This window comes from Eumetopias jubatus, unplaced genomic scaffold (genome assembly GCF_037043125.1).
Source record: "Eumetopias jubatus isolate StellerSeaLion01/CBP00866 unplaced genomic scaffold, mEumJub1_p1.0 scaffold_2, whole genome shotgun sequence".
In the NCBI taxonomy this organism is placed as follows: Eukaryota; Metazoa; Chordata; class Mammalia; order Carnivora; family Otariidae; genus Eumetopias; species Eumetopias jubatus.
In genome coordinates, this window is record NW_028274808.1 from 126,378,137 (window position 1) to 126,402,902 (window position 24,766).

At 35.4% G+C, this 24,766-nt stretch overlaps 1 protein-coding gene and 1 non-coding gene across 2 annotated transcripts in view; one reads left to right on the forward strand and one right to left on the reverse strand.

The window, feature by feature from the left end:
* The window catches only part of GRID2 (glutamate ionotropic receptor delta type subunit 2), a 1,398,327-nt gene that overhangs the window by 282,973 nt on the left and 1,090,588 nt on the right, over positions 1-24,766 (reverse strand). The window lies entirely within an intron of this gene.
* LOC114220146 (U2 spliceosomal RNA) lies at positions 10,271-10,454 on the forward strand. Its single transcript, XR_003611521.1, has one exon. It is a non-coding gene; the product is annotated as a U2 spliceosomal RNA (small nuclear RNA).

Here is a 24,766-nt window from a genome sequence, read left to right on the forward strand (position 1 = left end):
TTTTATGAAATGTTTTAATCATTTGTCCTATTCTTTCCTGAAAGGAATGAAGAGAATAGGTAATAACCTTTAGTAATTTATTTATAAACAATATATATTTTTAGCATATTTGAAATACAATTAGAATTGTTTTTCTTGAGTCAGTTTTAATGATGGGATGTTTTCCTTGACAATGATTCATTTCTTCCCCCCTCTTGTGCTCTCTCTCTCTCATTCTCTCTCTCTCTCAACTAACTAAATAAATAATTCATTTCTTAAGATTTTTCAAATTAATTATTATAGAGGTATACTTATTATCTATTTAAACTTGTGAATATTTTCCTTACTTGTGGTGTATACACTTTCTCTTTCTTAATATTACTTATTCATGCATCCCATTCTATTAAACCAGACTTCCAGAAGTTCATTTTTGTTTAGGTCTTTTCAAAGAACTGAGATTTTTCCCTTTTTCCCCAGTTCTATGAATTTATGAATTTTAAAATATGAATTTTTACTTTATTTTAATTTAAACTTTAATAGCTTTCATTAGATTTTATTATTTTTTGATTGAGTTGGATGCATGGTTCCTTATTTTAATATAATAATTACATAAAGTTTAAAAACTAACATTTATTGAAGTAAAGTTGTGAGAACAATTTACTTGAGGTTCTTTATTTTCTAAATACAATATACTTTTAGTTTTTATTTCTTCTTTGCTCTAAAAATAGTTTGAGTTTGTTTTTTTTATTTTTGTTCACTGTTTTTAATTTCCAAGTGGTTTCAAATTTTGTCTTTGTAGTTGCTTAAAATCCTGTTATTCATTTAATTTCATTGTGTTTTGAACAGGCAATTTTTCAGATATTATTTATTTTCTGTAGAAATTTGAAGTTTTAGAGAGTACCTAATATATTATCATACTTTATAATTTGCCTATGAGCCTTCACTATCTGTAGGAAACAAATTTATCTAAGTAAACTTTATTAATTATATGTTCTTTATATTGTATTAAAAATTTTACAGATTAAAAAAAATTTTAAATAATTTAGCTACAATTCAAAATTAGCAGATTTGGGTGGCTCAGTTGGTTAAGCAACTGTCTTTGGTTCAGGTCATGATCCCAGAGTCCTGGCACTGAGTCCCACATTGGTCTCCCTACTTAGTGGGGAGTCTGCTTCTGCCTCTGCCCCTCCTCTCCACTCATGTTCTCTCTCTCTCAAATAAATAAAAATCTTTTTAAAAAAATTAGCATATTCTATATAAGAATCGAAACTTATGTTTCTTGGTTTCTTGTGAAAATTAGAGTATGTAGCAATACATTTTCATGGATCTGAGAGGCAGCTGCCCCTTTAGAAAGCTCAGGAAATCTCTAATTTACTTGCGCTCTTACCGTGCAACACAGTTTATACATATGTACTTATATCCAATTTTACTCATTTATCTTTACCTGTTCTCTGTTAAGTATTTCAGTTTATAATCCTCCACTTTTTCTTGATGTTATTAGCCTAACCGATCAGTATGGTAGATTACAAAAAACAACTACAAAATTCTTCCCATTTCCATACACATGCCCCCAGGCAATGTGACCATACAGCTCTTCCTGTGAGGTGGTCAAGTCTACTTCTCTATCATTTTAATCTGGGTTTAGCCAGTGACGCGTCACTCAGTGGGAGAGAAGCACTGTGATACAAGTAGAGCCTTGAAAGGTTAGCACAATGGAGAGTGTCCTTTATCTTGCTTTCTTTGGAATCCTGGACTACCATGTTGAACCCACACTAACTTGCCTGCTGGAGACCAAGAAGCCATGCAGAGGATAACAGTAGTGCTACTAAGCCTCAACATCAAGTGGATAATCAGATGTTATGCTTTCTGTTGAGCTCACGGTTTGCTCTTATTTACATGTGTACTCTTACAAATTAGAGGAATTAATAGAGATTTTTCAGGGTACCTGAGAAAGCCAAAATTTCTTAGGACCGCACTTTTCTGAAATCTGACAATTTCTGGTTTATGGGAGGTACCCTTTCTTAATTTAGAATAATTTATTAAATTTTCCTCTGTTGTTACAGTTATTTTGTCATATCACCTGAAACTTTAAAAAGGGAGGGTAGATGCTTATGCTTGTTTGAAAAAGTGAATAGAAGTCTCAAAAATTCCCAAAAGTTATATAATAGCACAGTTTATAAAAATGTCTTCTAAACTCAGTAGACACATAAGAAGAAGAATGTCTTGGTGAGTCTCAAATATCAGAAGTTAGTGAGTATTGTTATCAACTACTTATAAAGTTAAACATTTTCCAAGTTTTAGCTATTAAAAAAGGTGGGAAAAGGAATTTTCTAGCTTAGATTTCCGGTGAAATGTGTGAATTTGTCAGGTAAGTTAAACCATATGAGTCCATTTAGCTCAACATGGAAGATGGCCCAATGTAAAAACAAAACATAACAGAAAAACATATATACTAAGGCACTGGCTAAGAAGTTTGCCATCAACAAAAAGATAAGAAAGCAAAACTAAGAAAAAAAGTAAATTTGAACATGAAATTGTAAAAGCAGTATTACAAATCCATTCTAGTTTTGAAAGGGTCAAAATATGTAAAACCTGCCTATTCTCTTCTTATAAGTAGAATAAATACCTACAATATCACTGGGGGAAACAACAACATAAAATTTCCATAGTTACCAGACCCAGGTTGATAAAGCTTCCAGTGTTAGGAATTAGACTCCTTTTTTCTTGTTGCTCTGCTCTTCTCAGTACATAGCTTTCAACTCATGATTTAAGTTGGTTGTTTGAGCTCCAACCATTCTATTGACATTTTAGTAAGAGAAGGAATGAAGAGGATCAGAAATAACAAGAATCTTCCCTTTAACATTTTCCAGAAGTTTCATATTATACTTCTATTTAATTTGCATTGGTTAGAACTTAGCCACATGATCACACTAGCTCAGGAGAACAGCCAGGAAATGTATACTGTGACCAGTCTGTGTCTGGCTATAATTCAGGAATTGTACTACTAAGAAAGAAGACAATAGATATTTAAGGACAATTAGCAATCTTCCACATTTCCCATAGGTAACCATTGTTTCAAGATTGATGCCAGTCCTTTAGACTCTTTCCTATTTTTATATATAAATGTATATATTTTTTCCCAAAACAAATATAATAAATATAATGTTTGAGTAACACACACACACACACACACACACACAAACACACACAGCTAGTTAGTCTTTCTAAAGGCTGCAGAAAATTTTAAGCAAAAACTATTTTTGTTATCTTTAAATTTTCAGCACATAGAAAATAGTAGGTACACGATAAGTATTTATTGATTATGATGGAATTCTGATTAGGTTAATCATTTCCCCTTGAAAGATTCTTAGAATGCTTCCTTTTTCTTGCTTATTTATTTATTTATTTATTTATTTATTTATTTATTTTGGGTAGGTGAAAACCTTTGCTTTTTAAAAAAATTTTATTAGGCGCCTGAGTGGCTCAGTTGGTTAAGCGACTGCCTTCGGCTCAGGTCATGGTCCTGGAGTCCCGGGATCGAGTCCCACATCGGGCTCCCTGCTCAGCAGGGAGTCTGCTTCTCCCTCTGACCCTCTTCCCTCTCGTGCTCTCTCTCATTCTCTCTCTCAAATGAATAAATAAAATCTTAAAAAAATTTATTATGTTATGTTAATCACCATACATTACATCGTTAGTTTTTGATGTAGTGTTCCATGATTCGTTGCATATAACACCCAGTGCTCCATTCAATACGTGCCCTCCTTAATACCCATCACCAGGCTAACCCATCTCCCCACCCCCTCCCCTCTAAAATCCTCAGTTTGTTTCTCAGAGTCCATCGTCTCTCATGGTTCACCTCCCCCTCCGATTTCTCCCCTTTCATTTTACCCTTCCTACTATCTTCTTTTTTTTTTTTTAACATATAATGTATTATTTCTTGCTTATTTTAATCAATAGATGTTTGATCTTGCAACTTAGAGTACATTTAATTGAAAAATGTTTCTTGGAGTTCCCAGACTGATATTTCTAGAAATGAATATGTTTTATCATTTTAACAGATGATGTTTTGTCACTGACACCCACCATAGTGACAAAAGCAGTATTATTAGTTTAATTTGTATGTCAGTCTTATCTCTAAGCCTCTTCCAATAAACCATACGCCATCCCTTCCCCAATAGTCTCTCTCTTCACCAGCTCCCATTCCCATTCACATAGTGATCTAATTTTAAAGTCCTTCTAGGAACAGTTTAGTTTTTACTAGTCCCCAAACCCCAGCTTTTCTCTTTCAGTTTGAGTATTTCAGCTTCATTATTTATATTTATATTTTATTTATATAAATATTTATTTTTTTGGATTTTTACCTGAGTTCATAACATTTTCCTTCCTGGAGCTTACCATTATTTTTCCTTTCTCTGTTTTTCTGTATCTCTCATCTAGTCCTTGTCCCATAAATATCTGCTTTATCTTCAAAATTATAAAATTCTTGAGACAGGAGGTTTATTTTCATAGTTTTCTACCCCCTTAACTATTTTTCTCACTGCTTTCTCAGAGTAGATTTAAAAAAAAAAAAAAAGTGTTGACTTACTTGTTCTACATTATGTGGTAAAGGAAATACATGTTTTTATACAACCCTAAATTTTGGCACAAAAGGAATAGGTTTCAGGCGGAATACTGCCCAAGAAAGTCTCTCTCATTATGAAGAAGTCTTTGCCTTTATGGGTTTTTTTGGTTGTTGTTTTTTGTTTTTTCCATATTGAGCCATTAGCCAGAACTTCCAACTTGAGTAGCCTAGGTTTTAATATTTTCAGTCCACATAGTGGGGCACACCTCCACATATGCTAGCTGGACTACCTCGTACAAGAGGTGTCACTACCCTACTTATACTGAGGACAGATTCGAGGCTCTGAGAAGGTGAATAGCTTGCCCAAGGTTATAGGTGAAAAAATTGTGGAGTTGGCCATGCCCCCCATAGTGTGCTTGCTAAAGTTGCTAAAATTTCTTGCTTTTATGTTTTCTGTATAATCTCTTTCTCTTAACTGCTTACCCAATATCTATTCATTTAAACAAAATGGGCATGTTATGTGCTTTGAACTTCTTACTCTTATTTTTCGGACTTTTGATTTGCCCCTTAGCAATACTCATACTGGGGAAGTCATTAGGAGATAAAGATTAAGACATGGCAATGAGTGTGTATGTGTATGAATGAGCATTCAAGGCATTAGAGGCAATTATAAGAATTTGATGCATTCTCACATTGAATAAGTTGGAAACTATTGGAAGGTTTTTAGGAGACTGTGGTATGATCCGACTTAAATTTTAAGTAATCTATTTGGCTACTGTGTTGAAAAATAGATTATAGTAGGAAAAAACTACAGCATGGTGAATAGTTAAGAGGCCATGGCAGCAGTCACGGAGAGAGAAAATGGTGGCTTGCACCAGTGAGTAGTGGTGGAGTGGTGAGAAACGATCATTTTTAGGATATATTTCAGATTTATAGCCAGAAAAGTCTGTTGATGCATCATGTACGAACTATGACAGAGAAAAGAGGAGTCAGGATAATTTACAGGTTTGGGGCTGAGTAAACGAAGACTGGAGTTGCCATACACTATGACAGGGAAGGCTGTACATAGAACAGGTTGAGGAGAGTGAAGTCAGGATTCTGTTTTGAATGTATTATGCTTGGGATACCCATTAGACATCTAAGAGAAAGGTCTGCAGTTACAGTGAGATCTGGGCTGAAGCAACAAATTTGGAAATGGTTTACTTATAGATGGTAATTAAATTTTGGGGGATCCTGGGTGGCTCAGTTAGTTAAGTATCTGACTCTTGGTTTCAGCTCAGGTCATGATCTCAGGGTCATGAGATCAAGGCTGCTCAAGATTCTCTCTCTCCTTCTGCCCCTCCCCCCTCTAATAAAATAATAAATTCTCAAAACTGGATGAGTTCACCAGAAGCTGAAGAGTAGATAGTAAAGAAAGTGTTGGTTGTATGTTGGATCTCTCTCTCTATTTAGTCCCCGCCCTGCCCCACCTCTCATCTAGCTATTTAACTCTTGGAGAACAAGAACTCTATATTCAATATTTTATGTATTCCCCACAATGCCAGCTATCCATTAGGCCCCAATAAGTACTTACTGAATGCTGAGTGAGAAGCAAGCTGCAAGTTATTTATAAACTGCACTGGTTCAGGCCATTTATCCTGCAGCATTAAAAAGGATTTAAAAATAATACCATTTCTGCAATTCCCAAGAAGGAGTGCTGCCATCTTCAAAGAAAAAGATCATCTGAAAGAGTTTTTTAGTCATGTAGAGACTTTTTCAACTTTCTGAGAGGTCATCTTAAGGCTGCTTGTGAACAGAGCATATAGAAGCAATCTCTGCCTGAAATGCCCAAACTGCAAATCCACAAATCAATGAAATGCAAACCAAGGATAATGACTAGAATTGAGTGGATTTTTATTTTCACTACAGTAAAATTTTCAGTCATTCTAGAATTCGCTTAAGACTACTATTATAGATGCTTTTAGAGCTCCAGATCAGGAGAATATAAGTTCTTTGTAAATGAGAAAGAACTAGCTCCCAGAAACAGTTTGTCTGTGAGAAGTGAATCTCTACTTGCTATTCTCTTAGTGATTCTGTGCAGTATTAAGTAAAATAAGAAATGAGTAAGAGATACATTCAGATATCCTCATACAGGTTTCAGGAGCCTCTGTGGTCACCTCCTGCCTTGGTATAGTTGAGTCTTGTTAGATGCTCAGTTGTTTGGGTTTTTTGTTTTAGATTTTTGTTGTTGTTTTTATAAGGTTTATTTATTTATTTGAGAGAGAGACAGAGAGTGCAGAGGGGAAGGGCAGAGGGAGAGGGAGAGAGAATCTCAAGCAAACTCTGCCCTGAGCGCTGATCCCAAGGGATCCATCTCATGACCTGAGCCGAAACCAAGAGTCAGGCGCTCAAGCGCCCTCATACATTTGTTTTTTAATCAGGGAAATCTTCACTTATTTTAAAGCCTGTCACTATAACATCATTAAATTCCAAAGAGAAAACTCAAAATGATTAATACTTAAAACAACTGAAATCTATAGTATCCAGAGGGCAGGCAAGAGTAAACTCCAATTATCTCTCAAAGTATGGTTCTATTCCTAAATATTCTTTCTAATATTAGTATATGAATTTAAAGTAAATTCCTCAAATGAGGTTGGTATATTCACTGCTAGTAGATGTGAGCAAATTTTAAAGATCTAAGTATGGTTTTGATGTTGTAATAAAGGATGTTTTTGTTTCTCTTCAATATTAAAGTTGATCTTTGTATTTAGTAGATAAAGTGCTCAACATTGCAAAACACAGAGAAAGGGGTCAATTCTCTATTGCATCAACTGCCTTCCTAGGCCACAACAAAATTTTATTATACTCTTTGGCTTGTGCATATTTTTCTGTTTATAATTTCCAGATTAACACAGAATGAGCATCCTAATGGAATGAACATCCTAAGTAAAAATGGCCAAGCAAGCTAAACACAATGCCCTAAGATTATGTCCATAGAACCATATAGAATTTCATGGTTGAAATGTTCTTTGAAAATTACTTAGAATATCCTCACTCAAATGTGCACTCTCTTTTATGCCTGAAAGTTATCTTACTTATTAATTTTACCCCCAAACCATAACAAGAGACAGACGAAAATCTAGGTAATAGATGGCAGTGAGAGCCAATGGTGAATTTCAGGATTTATGTATCCTCTAGTTATGAGATTTTCTCATCGTAGTCTTGGTCTTTATATCACCTTGGCTTGGACTGATGAAGTAGTCTGTTAATTTATATCCTATAACCTACCACATCTTTTTAATTCTATACATATTTTATTGAATTGTGATTTGTCCTTGCCTATAAGTTCTCTTCAAACCTGAGAGGTATTCCTGGACAGTATCATTCCCTTTGGGAAATACTCTCTGCTCTTTAGCTTTGAGTCAAGACTTGTTATTCACTAGTTATCTGCGCTTGCCATCTATTAGACCAAGTACTTAATGATTCAAGTACTTTATCTGATTGACTTGCTCCATACTGTTTGCAATGTCTGCCAATTAAATATCACCTGAAAATTTAGAAAATTGCCCCTACAACCATTCACTAAGTCATTTGCATCTACGTAATTTATTTCCTTTCACAGATCTCTTTTTATCCTTCGCCTTCATCAGTGTTAAAATCGTTCCTTATCAACAACAAATATTGTTGGCCATTTTTTTCTTCTCCACTTACCTACATACAGCTTATATGTCTCCCACATCTATGCCCTATCTCCATCCTATATGTATATACAGTGGATTATTTTTGAGCACTCACCATTCAGAAAAATAACCATGCATTCTTATAACCACGTGTATTTTTTGAACTTCCTGCCTGACTATAGCTGACATACTCTGGGAAACTCAATTAGTCCATTAATACCTGTTTAGTCTAATTTAAGAATTAAAATCTTACTCAGTGTCCAATTTAAATTCTCTATAGGGACTTCTTTCCTCTCTATGTATTTTATCCTGACTCCCTTTGCAAAGCTACCTTTTTATTTCACAAGGCTTATAAGCATTTGTCACTGTAAGGCATATGTGCAAGGAGGAGTTCTTTGATGAATGAAGTTGCATTGGTGGATACAGATATTTTCAAGGCTGGTTTGTAATAATGGGAAGATATAATGGAAATATGTAAGGATTTTTTGTGCACGTGGCATATCTGTCTTTAGGCAACCCACTAAGAACCCTCTTCAACTACAAGCATCGCTCCTCGTACACTGCCTTTTCCTGATCCCTGTGGCAGGCTTGCTCAAGAGGAAGCTCCAGTCTTCATCCCAGCTCACTACTTCTGCCTTGTCTAAGACCAAGGCAATCATTCCAAACTTAACTTCTTAGGAAATGGAGAAGACAATGGTGATAACTGTCACGCCTCCTGAAACTTGTTCTGGTGGCACTGATAGGCCCAATTCTATGGGCCTCTCTTTATGCCTGATGTCCTCCAACTGCTCGTAGCATTCCCCTCTCCAGTGTGGATGGGAAAGGGGGCAACTCACCACATACTCAGGTCTTCTGAACTCTCCTCCCGAAGTGAGCTGTCTCTTCCCTCTAGCTTTTTGGTCTCTCCTAATAGCAAAACAACACGAGCCCTCCTTATCTAGGCTCAAGTGCAATAATTTAGGACCTTAAATAAGCATTTCGTGCATGACCTTCATGTTAATCCAACCCTCCCAATTTCATTTTTATAATGGAGGTGAGAGGAATATCTGTATTTCCTAGACTTTGGGGCCCTAGACATCATTCATATGGGTTCCAGATGAATATTTGCCAATTGCTCCTGGACACTTGCATTGGGATGTTCTTCAGGTAACACAGATCAAGATGTCTACAGTCAAGCTCTGTATTGCAGTTGTCCTTTCCCAGCCTGCTGTCCTTCTAAATGCCCTATTCTGTCATCTGTCATCGTCCATCTGCTCATTCGCCTCTGCCAAATTTCTCACAAATCTCAACGCCTCTTTTTATCTTCTCCTCCAAGTTATCAACTTCTAGTAATTATATCTTGGTTTATTGATTGTTTTCTCAAACTCATACTTTTTACTAATCTCTTATTGCTACAGTCTTAGTTTAGACACTCCTTTATTCCTTTCTAGATTGTTGGAAAGCCATTTTGTCTTTTTCCTTCTTCACTCCATGCTTCCTTGGCCCTACCTCAGCTCTCCTTCTTAAACATAAATTAAATCTCATTTTTCTCTTATGTAAAAACCCTTCATAATTTTCACTGGCTAAATGATAAAGTCTAAACTCTTTAGCATGACAAACATGCTTTTATAATTATCCCTATTGTTCCCTCTCACACTCTTACTCATCTTTGAGACCTAGCTCCAATTGCTCCTCTTCTGTGAATTTTTTTTAGCTCCCCAGGCAGGGGCTGCCACTTCACCCCTGTGTTGCCATGGTACCCTGTATGTACTACTCTATGGCACTTATCACACTGTGTTTTAATTATTTAGTTACACATGTGACTTCTGTGTAAACTATGAGATCTTTGAAGGCAGGAACAATGTTCTCCATTCTTTTATATCTATGATGCTAGGCATGGTGCCCAGAATATAGCATGTATTCAAAAATGTGTGGGGATGAACAGATGAATACAGGGCATTCTCCTTGGCATACAAAATAAATACAACCTCAGCCTTCTGGTTTCCAAAAATGCAAAGAAAAGGTCTCTCTCTGTCTCTGTTTCTGTCTCTGTCTCTTTCTCTGTGTGTGTGTGTCTATGTTCCAAAAAGGCATCGCTTCTCGGCCTTTTGGCTAAGATCAAGTATAGTATCTGTTCTTATCAGTTTAATATGTTCCAAAAGGGCAGATGGAAAAGAGGTGGAATAGATGTACTCAGAAGACAGGGCTACCAAGATATGGGAATGGTTTGAAAGCCTTATGAGTTATATGGGGTTGAAAATTGAGGAAGATGAACTGAGCAAGGACAGTGAAGGCAGACTGAAGCTGAATGTGATCTATATGGAGTGTGATAAAATGTAAGAAGGAGGTGAGACAGATTGCAGAAAATGATACGTGCTTCTCAGGAGTTTTAAGCTTTTTTAGACAGGGAAAGAAGAGACAGGTTTTTGAGAAAGAAGTGAGAGTTTTTGAGAAGTTTATAAGTGCAAAAGTTTTCAGACACTCTCCAAATGCTTCTCCATATAATCTTATTTTTTGTCTCCCACTCATACCGATTCAAACTCCATCTGAAACTTCTTTAAATGTGCAGGTCTTAAAAACTTGTGTTGAACTGTTTCTGAGTATTATTTTCCTCACTGTCATGTGGCTTGGTTTGTTAAAATGCTTTGCTAGCAAAATTTACACTAGAACTCTCTTCCCCTCTGTACACTGGTCAAAGAGTTAAGCACTTGGATTCTAGATGCAAACTGCCTGGGTTTGAGTTATGAATTTTCTACAACTTGTCTGAGTGACCATGGGCAATTTACTTTACCTTTCTCTAACTCTGTTTCATCATCTGCAATGTTGGGATAATAGTAGCATCTACCTCATAGAGTTGTTGTAAGTATAGAGAGCTAATAAATGCAAAGTATATAGAATTCTGTCAACAATAGTAAACTTTATATGATTGCTAATAATTATTATTTGGTCTATTTCAAACTTTTTTTAAAATTCCCTTTGGTACCCGTGTTAATTGCCAATGCTGTCAAATACATTGTTGACTGAAATATGTACCTCTCATTCTAATGATGTTCTATTTTTATTGAGAAACAGGCATATAAAATGGTTCCAAGCTATATAACACAGAGGTGTGACTTTTTCCTTATAAAAGCACTAACTATTCATATTTCATATACTTATCTTTTTTAACCTTTAAATTGCCCTACTCTACTACAGTAGATTTCCCTTGAGATTTATATTGCCTATCAATTTCCTTTCTTGAAACTCTAAGTTCATATCTTTTATAGCTTTACCTATTGGCATCTTAGCATTTTCTTTCTTTCTTTCTTTCTTTCTTTCTTTCTTTCTTTCTTTCTTTCTTTCTTTCTTTCTTTCTTTCTTTCTTTCTTTCTTTCTTTCCTTCCTTCCTTCCTTCCTTCCTTCCTTCCTTCCTTCCTTCCTTCCTTCCTTCCCTCCTTCCTTCCTTCCTTCCCTCTGTCCTTCCTTCCTTCCTTCCTTCTGATTTTATTTATTTATCAGAGAGAGAAAGAGCACAAGCCAGGGGAACAACAGGCAGAGGGAGAAGCAGGCTCCCCACTGAGCAGGGAGCCTGATGCAGGACCCAATCCCAGGACCCTGGGATCATGACCTGAGCTGAAGGTAAGCACTTAACTGACTGAGCCACCCAGGCATCCCAGTCTTAGTATTTTCTTATGGATTTTATGACCTCCATGTAGCAGTGAAGCAGTGATACTAACAATCCATCACACTTTTGAAAATATTTTCTGGCCTGTTGTTTGTAATTCAATTTAGTTATCATAGTTTTTGATTTATTGATGATTTAAATTTTTGGGTACGTTACGTGTAACTACTAATAGTTTCCATGTAATTTATTACATTATTTTAAACCTCTGAGGGGTATCTTTTGTTTTGCCTGTGTGATATCCATTCTCCCCATATTCTGATAATAGCATCCCAATTTTCTTGGGGAATCGGCATTCCCTGATGCTTACCTCATGTATTACATTGAGCCTCCGTGCTCAAGTTCGCCACATGGTGCAGGCCTGGCACCAAGGGCACTGCCCTTCCTGGCTGCCGGCTCAGCACTGACATGTCTATACAACTGAAGTTCTTTGTTAGAACTGTTGATAAAAGAGAATCTGTGTTCATACTGAGATAGATAAAAGAATGAAATCTAAGTCTGAACCTGCCGAAAAGTCATTTTGCTAAGAGCAAAGGAGAGCCTGCCTGAGAATTGAGACAACACAAAGGAAAGCAGTGTTGAGAGTTGGAGAGAGAAAGAGAGAGAGAGAGAGCGCAAGGCCTGAGGAAATGAGCCTGGATCTCCTCCCTGGATAGCTGTGGACCACTCAACTGTCTTTTCTTTCTCCCTTCCTTCTTTCCTTCCTTCTAAAAATTTTTATTTATTTATTTTGAGAGAGTCAGAGAAAGAGCACACACAGACACACCAGCGGGGGTGTGTGGAGGGGCTGAAGCAGAGGGAGAGAGAGAATCTCAAGTAGGCCCCCTTTCAGGGTGGAGGCAGGCTGATCTCATGACCCTGAGATCATGACAAGAGCCTAGCTGAAACCGAGAGTTGGACACTTAACGGACTGAGCCACCCAGGTGCCTCCAACTCTTTTCACTTCAGCTGGGTTGTCATTTGTAATCAAAGACACCTAATCTAGCTTGGAAAATACAGGAAGGTTTTTTTTAAGATAGAGAATTCTTGAGTCTGTTTTCAGCAGTGAGGAAGGAGCAAAGATGTAAATAAAAGAGATTGAAGAAATAAGAATAAAGGAAGGTAGAGGGGCAATTTAAATTTTATTCCATGCTGATTAGCCTCAGATGTATCTGTCCACCCCAGATTCCTTACCTGAATTCTAGACTTGTATTTCAAATTACCTGTTTTATTTTCTGTTTGGACAACTCCAAAAAGTTGTTAAAAGAATGGGCTCCAAAGTCAAATAATTTCCACTCATATTCTAGTTCTACTAATTAGCTGTGTACCTTGACCAAGTTGCTCAGACTTTCTGTCCCTGGGTTTTCTTATTTGTGTCATGGCATTAACAGTTATATGGATTTCACAGAATTGTTATGAGGATTGAAGGAGTCAGTACCCATAATGCTTTGGAATAGTACCTGGCTATTTTAAAATGTTAGTTATTATTTTTACTCATTTCCAAAATGTTAGTTTGGATTCCACACTCCCCACTCTCCACCCAAATATTTCTTTCCTTAGTTTTCTCTATGCCAGTAAATGGTCCCACTCTCAATTCAATGATAGTGAAGTAGGAGTGACTGAATATAAGGAACTATATAATCCATGGACTAAAAGCTTAAAATGATGGTTGCAAAAGCCCAAGTTTAGTCTCTCAATAAGGATGGAAACTTCTTTCAAATAAGGCCAAACTGAGCAGGGTATGATAGGCTGATTGATTTAATTAAAGAACAATGAGATGCCATTGAAAGGTTTTAGTTAGGGGAGTGTTATTATATAATGAATGGCTTAAAATATCATTTGACTGCTTTTCATTCTTTTCAGTACAAATATTTTCTAGATAGTGAGGTTTCAGTGTTAAACCAAATGTATAAAATCTTTGCCTCAATCAAGCTTACATTTTATTAGGGGAAGACAAATTAAAGAATAGGCACACAGAAAGACAGTGATGTGTGTTACAAATTACAATAAAACAGGATAAGGGAGTAGGTAGTGCAGAGGGTAAGAGTTGTTTCAAATAGGGTGGCAGTGGAAGGCCTCTCTCGTAACTTGTCAGCAGAGATTGGAAAAAAATGAGGTGGAGAAAGAGAGGTATCTGGGGAAAAGCATTATAGGAAGATGGGACCGAGGTACAAAAGGCCAACTTCAGCAAGTGTGAGAAAGAAAGTTTGTGGGCCTGCAGCATGATAAGTGAGAGAGAGATAAATAAGATCATAAAAGGGATGGGGAGAGCAGAATATACAGATAATTTTAAGGATGGTTTTTACACTGAGTAGGATGGGAAGGCTATCAAATGGCTTTCAGCAGAGGAGTGACTAGATCACTCTGGCTTCTGTGTTAAAAATATATACTAAAAAAGAAAAAAAAATCTTAGAAGAGACATTGATAAATACAAAACAAAAACAAAAACAAAAAAGTAAATTATAATATATTGAAGACACTCAAGAATGGGAAAAGGCAAATTATGGGAACTCTATGGCTACAATCCAGAGGAGAGAGGACCATGGCTAGAAGTAAGGTAGTGCGTGGAGTCAGAAATGGGGAAACATGGGAACAAAGGAAGTCTTTTTCTGCCGCTGGGGCTGAAAAGATAAGATATAAAGCCTTGATAGAATGAGAAGATATCTTTGGCTTTGCTCTTCCTCATTTAATCTACCAGCAAATCCTGTTTCTCTCTTTGCATCCAATCTATCAGCATATCTTGCCGTCTACTTTCAAAACACACATTGAACTCTATTCTTTTTAACACAGCACCTGAGAAAGATCTTACAATCTATTAGAGTCAGCAGATAAGATGAGGCTTATTTGCCTTCCCTGCAACACATTCCTAATTCATTTTCTATTAATCTTCATAATAACTGAATTCCACAGATATGGACACTGCAACTCAAAGAGATTAAAAACTCATGGAGGCTCACGTGGCTAACTATGTGTTACCAGGGTCCACAACTAAATGTCTGTTTCAATCCAAAGGTTATGTGTCGCCACTAAGGATCAGAGAATAAGTGCAAGGATTTGGAGGCTGAAAAGTAAGACATCTAGGGACTGACAGTAGATTCTCAGTCTTTGCAGTAAAACATGAGTTTTAACACTAAAAATGAAAAAGGTGTCATGGATGGAGAGTGGGACTAGGGATAGAAATTTGAAAAGTATGGAAAATGTTTGTAATTGCAACAATGGAGATCAAAATAAAGAATCAATATCTAATGAATTAAAAGAACATAGGAGAATCAGTGAAGGCTCTGTTGATGACATTAGCTACTATGGTATTGAAGTGAACCAGTTGGCCAGGTGCCATGACCTTCCATAACAATAACCTGTTGTCCATGTGCAGGATCACAGAAAATGGGAATGGAGATGAACAAAGGAAGCATAGAAAAATATCAAGAACCTGAGGATGCCTTGGGCAAAAATTTATCCTTATTTTGAGTGAGAATTTCCAGAAAGTGAAATTCACTTCCATCATTTTTGTGATTTACTAGAGGCCATGAAGTTTGTCTGTTTTCTCAGATATTCAAGAAACCTGATTTCTGTTCTTATTGGTGAGACTCTATGCATGCTCTACTTCCATTTTGTTTTGTTTTGTCAATTGCACGTGTGTGCTTTCTGAAGGAGACTTTTCTTATCACCTCCACCAGACAGACGTCACAATATTTTCTTCTCACGCATTGAAAACTTTGAGACCTGGCTAATTACTCCTTTTCACCCCCAAACCTACCAACCTCCTAACAGATTTTAGTATCTATGTAGATGCTCTGCACAGCAGTTATTTTGGGCCATTTCTTAAAAAATAGACTTTATTCTTTAAAGCAATTTTAGGTTTACTGGAAAACTGAGCATAAAGTACAAAAAGTTCTCATATACCACTCCCTTTCTCTGGCATGTTTCTGAGCACAGTTTTTTTGTTTTGTTTTGTTCTGTTAGTAGCATCTGCATTAGTGTGGTATATTTGTTACAACTGATTAACCAATAGTGATGCATTATTAACTGAAGTCTATAGTTTACATTAAGGTGCACTCTTTCTATGGGTTTTGGCAAATACATAATACCATGGATCTACAACTATAGTATTATACAGAACAGTTTCACAGCTCTAAAATCCCCCTGGGCTCCACCTATTCATCCTTCCTCTCGCCCCATTTTGGGCCATTTTGAACTGCAATTCCTTTTGTCTCCTGTAATATTCTGCCATTATCTACAAGGTCAGCATCTACATTTTATCCCTAGAACTTCTAGATTTCATTCTCTGGTTACCTTTCTCCATCCTACTAGCTCTTTTATATCTTCATTTATACTTTCTCTAGTTTTCCACCTCATCTTGACATTCTGATTAATTTTTCCAAAATTTTACCCAGGTCTATCTCCTTAGTCATGACCATGCTTCCTTGAACATTTTGCTTTCCTTTAATCTCACTCCTTGCCAAGTTTATCCACCATATCTCAAACTTGATATGGATGTTTTAATCTTCTCTGCTCTTACACTTGGGCATTAAAGAAAGTCATGCTATTATTTAGTGTCACATTGCTTTTACACTTGGGCATTTAATCCTGGCTAAAGAAAGTCACACTATTGTTTAGTCACATATTGCTGCTAGTCCTGGCAGCAATGAAAATTGTCAGTCTTACATAAACTTTTGCTCAATCCTCAGCAACACTGATCCATCCTTTTATCTATTTTGATTTAGCAGTCACTATCACTTCCCTCAATAGCTATTTCAAAGCCTCCCACTTTCTTGTAGACTATTTCATAATACCTGTCCCCATTACTGTCAACAGACTTCATCTCCTATTGTTATCAAGACATTTGAAGTGATGAGATATGGTCTTTCTCAAGCTCTCAACCTCTTGTCTGTAAATTTAAGTATTACTAGACACATTCTTAAAATGTTTTGTTCAGTATCAAAGAAACATCTTTACCCCATTAAGTGATTCTCAATCTAAGCTTTTATTGTATCTTCCCTGGGATCTCTATCTTTCACATATTAACTTCCTTTTCTTACATTAAATTCTCATTCTTTATTTTTCTTTCTCAGTTTATAATTATACTCAGGTTTCTCTTAATCTAAAAACGAACTAACAAAAACTCTACCAAACCAGTGACTTTTTGAACTATTATCTCTTTCTCTCTTTTTATCCCCACCCACCCAAACATTCTGGAAGAGTAGTATAGACACATGTTACTTTCACTTTTTCACTTCCAAATTTTTCCATCTTCTTTGGCAGTCTGGCTTCTTCCCCCACCCCTGCTACCAAAAGAGTTGTGGCTTAGGTCACCAACAACCTCCAAAGAGCCAACCTAGTAGACATTTGACAGTAATTATGACTTAGAAATTTTTGACATTGCTAGTCATGGCCTTTTTTTTTTGTAAGCTCTCTTAGCCTAACTGACCTCTTCTATGGTTTGGTTATGCTTCTCTGAATTATTCTGTTGTTTTTCTTCATAAACTCTTCTTTTCCATCAGTTCTTAAGTGGTGGTCTCCTACAGGGTTTCATCCTAAAATCAGCCTAGCAATCTTCTTACCGTATGATTTCTTCTTGGCAGTCTCGTGCATTTTCATGTTACCAACTACCACTCATAGGCTTATGACTTCTAAATATACATCTCTTATTGGGCCTTTTTGGTGAGACTCAGAGTCCTCTATATATGTGAATATCCTACAGACACATCCAACTCATCATATCCTTGCTTGGAATGCTATAAAGGCCTCCTTAATCTTGGCCTGCTCACCATGCTATTTCTCACCTTTCTCCTTTGACTACACTCCCTTGTCTGTCAGTAGGTATCAGTTGCTTTTTGCCAACCCCACTTCACCTGGATGATACAACTTATGATGCTGTCATGAGTATGCACATCTCCTCCTTTTCTTAAGTTTACCTCTACCTTACCGTCAGGGCTTTCACAGTGTTCCACGCATGCCTCTAACTTTGCACTTAACTGCACTGTATTGTAGTTATGTTTAATGTCTATGTTTCCCATTAGGCTAAGAGGGCCGTAAGGGCAAGAACCATGTTCTGTTTATCTTTATGTCTCTAGTGCCTAACTTACTGCATCGAATATAGAGACCACCAATGAAACGTGTTTATTGTAGATGCTTTTATCTTATTCACACTTGCATTCCTCCATTGTAGCTTGACTATGGCATTAATACTTTTAAGTGGCATATGTTTAAAAATATTTACAAAGCAACCATATAAATATATGTTTTTTATGGTGAATGCATTGATGAATTAAAATATCTGTGATAGAAATATATTTACCTTTTAAGACTAAAGAACTGTAAAACTTCATGTCAACCATTAAAAATGAGGAAACCTGTATAGCCCAGTGCAGATGATTTCTTCTGTTCAGCCTTGGGGACACTTTGTTCCTCAGGAAATGACATTATTGGCACTATAATCACTAAATAGTGTCTATTCTTATTATCAATTTCAATATAATGATATATCTACGTATGAAAAGGTTCTTTATGCTTGTGAAACTATGAAAGGAGGAAAAGTGACAAAAAAGCCCAGTATTGTTCTAGAATTTTAGAAATGGGAGATAAGATTTTAGATAGGGCTATTTTAACTTTGAAACATTACTGTAATTAGTTGCATGCTAAGTATAAATATTTCATCCCAATTTTACAGATCTATAATTTACTCTGCTTGCTCTTCCTTCTGTTCTGTTTCCTGAGTTCTGGCTTTATTCCATTGTTATATCTGTTTTCCTTGGGGGTAAAACTCCTGCCATATAATTTAACACTTGGTATCAGTTAGGGTGAAGAAAGATCAAACTTTTTTCTTCCTATAACCCCCAAAGGAATTTTTAAACTAGGTACCTCTTCATGTTTATAATTGACATATTAAGCTTACATTTGTTTAGACAACTGCAAAGTGTGCAGCCTCTAGACAGAATTGGTCATTTATCTGTTTCTCTCAATCCCACCCCTTCCATTTTTACTCTGCTATGTACTGTGAGCCTTATAGGGATAGGAATCTGCATGCTACTTTTCCCAGGCTCCTCTGCCATCTGGCTGCTTCTTAATTTCTACCAGAGTGAAGCTGCTGAGGATGTCAGAAGGAAGAAAGAGCAGAGCCTTCTGTTTTAAATGGTTATTTCAGGGGCTGTAGCAGCAGTGGCAGGAGGTGATCCCTGATCCTGGCATCTGATGCAGGAGCAGCATCTTTGTGGCAGCCCTGCTTAAGGCCTGGGTATCTTCTTTGGGACATACAGTCAACTGGACCAGTAGTGATTCCTGATACCTTTATTGTACTCCTTCTCTTTTGTTTTTCCATTCCTTCTAATGTATTTGTGATCAATCCCTTTATTAAATCTCTTCTCTTTGCAATTTCAGGAGTGGTTTCTGTTTTCCTGACTGGATACTGACTTATGTGCGTTCTGTTGTAAATATTGACAATTTAAAATAAAACTGTCAAGTCATTCTTTAAAATGTATTCACCTATCATAATGATTTATACCACCACTTTTCTCTAATAGGAGAAACATTTACATTATTCCTAAGAATTTTTGAACTCTATTTATATTCCATTCTACCTTCACAAAAGTTTTATCCAAATATAATATAAATGTGTGCTTAAAAGTCTTCTTTTGGTCACCAAATTATATATTTTTTTGCTACAAAAATATGTATGCAAATTAAAATTAAAATCTCAAATAACCTGTGACCAGAAATTTCAGGTGTAAAACATTTCATCTGAACTGAGTCATCATTATATTTATATACAATACATTGATTCATTGGCCATAAAAGTGAAACTTTATGATGTTGATAGAGCTTTTATTTTTTAATTAATTTGAACATCCCATGAGTCAATATTAATTATGGTTTGAATGAAGTAGGAGTGAGCATTATGCTATATATTTTCATTTTATAGAAACCTTGTCCAAATGAATGAATAAAAGAAAATGAAAGGAGTTTTTTGTTTTGTTTTGTTTTGTTTTTAGCAATGCCGTTCAATTCCTTGAAATTCTTCCTTGCTGTATGTGGAAAATCACTGTGATCTCTTCATCAAAAAAAAAATTATTTTTAATGATCTTGCATTTGACAACTTAAGTAAATTCTTTTGCTTTCTTTTACAATTGCTTTTATTTTTTTTTTTTAGATAAAAGCATCTAACTTATAAAGGGATGTAGTGACACCAGTGTTTCTCTTGTGCCTTAGTTTGGTGCATCAGAGCATATTTATACCCAGAGCCACATGTCATAAAAAGATTTTGTATGCATGAAAAATAAGCCCTTATTTTATAAAGTAGGAGAGGGGTGATTATATAAAAGATAAGGGAAATAAGATACACCAAGGTCATGTTTTCAGGTAGATCATTTTTAGGAAAGATTACTTATAGAAATTGAGAATATGGAAATTTATTTCCTGTCAAGCTACCTGTATCAGTTTGCTCCTTAAAAAGTCTTCTAGTACAATACAAGTAAGGTATGAATCTAAATAATAGAACACCCAGCTGTTTTCCTAATTTCTTTTTTGTATTTCTATCCTAAAGTTTATACACTTATTTCCTATATAATGTTCTCTCCAGTCTTCCCAATTTTGTTCTTCCCCTTTAAACCAGAAGAAAATAATTTATCAGTCACATTACTCACCCTTAACAATTTCTCCTGTTCTGATCAGAACATATCTCTCAATTTTCTGTTTTACACTGAAACATCTTTTGGCCAGACCTGAGTTCTCATAAATTTTAAGAACATATTAATTACAGTAAGTTATAAAACTAGTAAGGCAGATGAGGAGTAGAGGAGACTTTGCCACATTCTTAGTTTTTTGTTGTTGTTTGTTCATTTGTTTTGTTTTCTAGATTCTACATATAAATGAAATTATATGGTATTTGTCTTTCTCTGACTTATTTCACTTAGCATAGGCCCATCCATGTTATCACAAATGGTAGGATCTCATTTTTTTTTTTTTATGGCCGAGAAATATTCCATTGTGTATATACACCACATCTTCTTTATCCATACATCTATTGATGGATGCTTAGGTTGTTTCCATGTCTTAGCTATTGTAAATATTGCTGCAATAAATATAAGGGTGCATATATCTTTTCAAATTAATGTTTTCATTTTCTAAAAGTATTTTATTTATTTATTTATTTATTTATTTATTTATTTATTTATTTATGAGAGAGAGAGAGAGAGAGAGAGAGTGCATGAGCAGGGAAAGGGGCGGAAGGAGAGGGGAAAAGCAGACTCCCTGAGCAGGAAGCCTGACACAGGACTCCATTCCAGGACCCTGGGATCGTGACCTGAGGTGAAGGCAGACGCTTAACTGACTGAGCCACCCAGGTGCTCCAGTGTTTTCATTTTCTTTAGGTAAATACCCAGTGGTGGAATTACTGGATCAAATGGTATTTCTATTTTTATTCTTTGAAAAACCGCCATACTGTTTTCTACAGCGGCTGCTCCCATTTACATTCCCACCAACAGCGTACAAGTGTTTTTTTTTTTTTCCACATCCTCACCATTGCTTGTTATTATCTTCCCTTTTTGATACTAGCCATCAATATGAGGAACATTCTTAGTTTTTAAAATAGACTTCATATATATATTTATGGAATTATTTGCTCTCTCTGGCTGTACTTTCCTCTCTAAAAAATGTTATGTACTGAACCCCTGACTTCTGGTTTTAATGGAAAGATCCTTTAACATGAGATCAACCCAACTCTGAAACTTGGGTGCCACCCCTGGAAAAACCAAGTAACTCAGAAACTTTCCATGTTTCTTCTTTGACTCTTCTTTAATGTGATAGTCTGTCCATAATCATCATGACAGACTCCTAGAAACATTCTTTTAATTTTGGTTTTCTCTTAGGAAGGTAGACAATTAAGTGGACCCATGCAATTCAACCCATGTTCTTTAAGGGTCTACTGTGTTTACTGTTATTTAAAATATAGTTAGATTCATGAAAAATGTCTACACTAACAGAAAATATATAACGTAATACACTCATTTTTCTGGAGCTCTGTCATAACATTATTATGCCATTTCAATGGTGTTATTTTGCTTTACAGGGGTAAATAATCCTGAAGAAAATTTCAATATGATGAATCTTGTTGGATAATCTAAATTACTTTATGATATTTTACTGAATTATCATTTGTATAATTGAATTCACATTTTTAAGTCTGAAAATTAGAATTTACGTATCTATTAATAATAGAATAAAGTTAAGGAAAATGTTATGTACCCTCAACATCTTGGCTGTCATTCTATAATGCTGACTGCCCTTTCCTCCTTAAAATGTCTTCCCTTGGCTTTTATGACACCACATTTTCTTGATTTTTTCCCTATCTTTGCCTTCTCAAACGAACTTTTAGGTAGGCTTATTCTTCTGCACCTGAGAAATATCTAAGTATTTCTCAAAGCCTGGTCAGAACGACTAAATATCTCTGTGAATAAAATAAAAATCTAATTGCAAAAAGTAGAGTTATAATTTTTCTGGCTAAAAATCATTTATCAGTTGCTTTCTTTAAGTCTAAATTTTTGCTTTCTAAAAGTACTGTGCTGAACTTCAAGTTATCATACAGTAATGACATGCTCTTATATGCTAGCATACTATTGCTTATGTGTGGTTGTTACATAATAAATTCTTAAATTTTTTTTAAGTTATAGTTGTAAGTAATCTTTGCATTAACATTCTTGTATTTCCTTCCTTCAAAGGTGATAAAGCAAGTCTCAGAAATGTAACTAACTGGAGCAAGCCCACAAGTCTAAAAACAGCATCAACATTAGACTAATTCTCATGCTTTTTTATCGGTAACTTGATTTAGCAAATGAAGTTTGTTAGCATAATACCTCATTAAGAATTTTATCCATTATCTCTATAAAGCAATTTTTATAACACCTTTTAATAATGCCTGTGCTTTTCTTTATCCTTTGTTTTAACATAATTGCTTATCTGGGTTCAGATCAGGTAGGACCTCTAGAGATACAAAGGCAGAATACAAAGGGTTTGTGGGTTTTTAATATAGGAATATAAGATAAATTATCATGGTTTCAATAAGAGGATTGAGAATTGATCATTCCCCCTTTCCTACTGAAAATATTGCTAGTAATGTTTTTCAAATAAGAGTCCATGTGTAATTGGTTTAATAAATAAAACAAACTAAGATTTTAATGGATATAAAAATAGCATTATTATTTTTCCTACCACTGCCTTCAAAACCTTTTATTTTTTTCTCTTCCCCATGTCTTGGAAACAACTTATTTAGATCCTTTAGCTTTCTGAATACATTTAAGTACTTCAGAAATAATTCCAGTTCTGGCAATGATCAGATAGTTTTTCTGGACTAACCCAACAAGGAATAACAATTATAAATTCTGTATCAAGTTTAAAAACACACAAGTTAAAAGAACTGGAGATAAACCCAAAACAGGAAGAAAGTGAAGGGTATCTGACTCTTGAAAAAATGGTAATTGCAATAGATGAGATCCACTTTTATATGACTTATTTATTGAAGATCCACCTCAGTTCAGATGACAAGAGGTACTAGAGCTCAAACAGAATGTCATAGTCTTATTAGTTTAAAGTGTCGGAAGATGGAGTCTGAGGCAGCCAGGGTGGCCAGAAATTAAAAGGGAAATCACAGAAGGGAGAGAGTCATGGAAGAATGAGCCAAAAAGTTTGTGAATAAGCTTCCCTCAAGTCCTTGGTTGACTCCTAAACTGCACATGCATGAGGATGACTTTTTAAAAAATCAGCAGAAAGCAACAACCAGAAGACTAAAAGAGCTGAACAAAGATTATAATTACTGCTTATGACAGGGAAGATAGAGATAAAATTTTGAGTCCCTCTAAGTCACAAGGGTTTGATGAAAACCACAGTCTTTTCATAGAAACTCCAGAAGGCTATGCTTAAGAACATAAGGATTGCTAAAACCAATTGATTTTCCCTAAAAACTAAAGAAAATAAAAAAGACCTGATTTAACAACATGTAAAACCAAACCTCCACAAGTTCAGGGGAAACCTATAATAACTACCTACTAAGACAAAAATCAGTCCTCTTCAGAGTATGAAGTTTCAGAGACATAATCTCAAGTCTTCATAATGTATCAACCGCAATGGTCAGTATCCAATCAAATCTGACAAAACAGGAACGAGAAGAACTAGAAAAATATGTACCTATGGTTAATAGAAAAAGCAGTCAACATAAATCTATCTGGAGATGGTAAAGATGTTGAAATTGTAGCAGACAAGGACTTTAAAGCAGCTGTTATGAGTATGATGAAAGATTTACAAGAAAAGATGATCATAATAAAAAGATGTGGAATCTCAGAAGAGAAATGGAAATTATTTTTAAAAAAACAAATTCTAGAACTGGAAAATAAGCTACCTAAAATAATAAAAATTTACTACATGAATGTAGCAGAAAACTGGAGATTGCAGAAGAAAGAATCAGTAAACTTGAAAGCAAATCAAGATAAATGATTTTATGTAAAAGTCAGAGTAAAAATATTTTAAGAAATTAAATAACACCTCAGTAGAGACAATATTAAGAGGTTTAACTTGAATATTCTCTGAGTCTTAAAGACAGAGGAGAAAGGGAAAAGAGTAGAAAAAAATAACTATAGAAAGAATTGTCAATATTTACTAGATTTTATGAAACATCCTGGAAGCTCAGTGAATCCCTAGGAGTATAAATGCAAGGAAAACCACACGTAGGCAGATCATAGTTACACATCAAAACATCAAAAATTTTAAAAAAATGTAAAAAAGGCCACCCCACACTAAAAAAAGGAACAAAAGTACAAATGGTGTCTAACTTCTCATCAGAAGCAATATTTGGCAAAAGACTATAGAAAGACATCTATAAAATGATTAACATTAAGAAAAACTGTCAACTCAGAGTTTCATACATACTAAGAATATCATTCAAAACTGAGGACAATAAAGATG